Raw genomic sequence first — 1,680 nt, 5'->3', positions numbered from 1 at the left:
ATAAAGGAATAAATATGCGACGAGCTGACTGGCAACATTGGGAAGCGATTAAGTTCTGTAACAGAATCCTTTCGAATGGAACGGGCGCCAAGACAGTGGAATATAAGAACTCGATTTGATTTATGTTCTCAAATATTTTCAGTGTCATAAATTATCTGTGTGCTTCATAGTTGAGTATATCTTCGAAATATTTGACTCTCTGTCAGTCGTTAGTTACATGGTAACGAAGGTGATTGTTTACTAGTGTTGTTGTTGTTGTTGTTGTTGTTGTTGGTGGTGGTGGTGGTGGTGGTGGTGGTGGTGGTAGTGGTGGTGGTGGTGGCGGCGGTGGTGGTGGTGGTGGTGGTGGTGGTAGTGGTGGTGGTGGTGGCGGCGGTGGTGGTGGTATTCTGCTCAAATTAGAAATCATTATTTACAAACATTGACACAAGACTAAAATTTGACATTAATTTAATTCCTCTCCAGTACATAACAGATACGTGTTCTCTGGATACAATGGTGTGGAAACTAACGGTGGTCTGTGGACGATTTATATGAATAAACATTAATTCGCATTTTCCAATATGTACGCATGTCATCAAGGAATCTGGGTGCTGAGGTTTTGAAGAATAGCTTCTTTGGATAGAGAAATATATGTTGTTTGATAGAAAGAGAGAAAATACATAACATAGAGGAATCAGAAAACGGGTGTTGGTAGAAAGATAACAGCGACTGGGAAGTAATGAAAGTGATAAGCAGATGAATGGTAATGATGTATATAGAGAGAGTAAAACGTAAAAGTTCAACATGGTACGTATTTCTTTGTACGAATTATAAACCAAAAATTGTAGTGTTCAGCATACTATGACATATACGGGGATCGGCGGAAAAGTCCAGACCTCGGGTCATCTTCAAAATTCTCTCTTCCCCTTCCAAATTCAGCTGCCCTCTTTTGGGCTGTTGATAAAGCTGGAAGGCCATCCTCTAATGTAGCTACCATGCCCTTGGGAGATAAGTTCTTTTTCTGCAGGTACTTGATAACACCACGATGCCAAATTTTGCCCGTTTTCAAGAGAAGTCGCTACCAGTTACTCCAAAAGTGTTCTTTGAATAGTCCGATGTCAGTTTATCTGGAGAGAAATAATGCAGTCGTTAATAAGAAGCGCTGAAATGAATAGCCCCCAGCACCATTCCTTCATAGTCAGCGCATGAACTTTTCAGCCCACTGTCGTATCTACCAGGGATACATACGACTTGGATAACTCACCGCATAAAAGATCTCAATACTTCTTCAAATATAATAGAATTCTCTTTTAGTCTTTAACTCTTTTACTTGTTTCAGTCATTGGACTGCGATCATGCTGGAGCATTGTCTTTAGTCGAACAAATCTACCCCAGGGCTTATTCTTTGTAAGCCTACTACTTATTCTGACGGTATTTTTGCCGAATCGTTAAGTTACAGGGACGTAAACACTCCAACATCCGTTGTCAAGCGATGGTGGGGAGACAAACACAGACACATAAATACATACATACATACATATATATATATATATATATATATATATATATACGACGGGCTTTTTTCAGTTTCCGTCTACCAAATCCACTCACAAGACTTTGGTCGGCCCGAAGCTATAGTAGAAGATACTTGCCCAAGGTGCCACGCAGTGGGACTGAATCGTTTATTCATTTTTTTAA

General features: G+C 40.0%; 1 protein-coding gene across 1 annotated transcript in view; it reads left to right on the top strand.

Moving 5' to 3' along the window:
- LOC106880856 (organic cation transporter protein) overlaps positions 1–114 on the top strand; it is an 11,267-nt gene extending 11,153 nt beyond the window's left edge. The window contains exon 9 of the mRNA XM_089361933.1: positions 1–114. This exon is cut by the window's left edge and continues 377 nt beyond it. The gene's annotated coding sequence lies outside the window, so the exon portion shown is untranslated.
- The last annotated feature ends 1,566 nt before the right edge of the window (positions 115–1,680 follow it).

This window comes from Octopus bimaculoides, chromosome 13 (assembly GCF_046866305.1).
Source record: "Octopus bimaculoides isolate indiv1 chromosome 13, ASM4686630v1, whole genome shotgun sequence".
Lineage (NCBI taxonomy): Eukaryota > Metazoa > Mollusca > Cephalopoda > Octopoda > Octopodidae > Octopus > Octopus bimaculoides.
The sequence above is the reverse complement of the archived record's forward strand: the minus strand, read 5'-3'. Positions and strand labels throughout refer to the sequence as shown.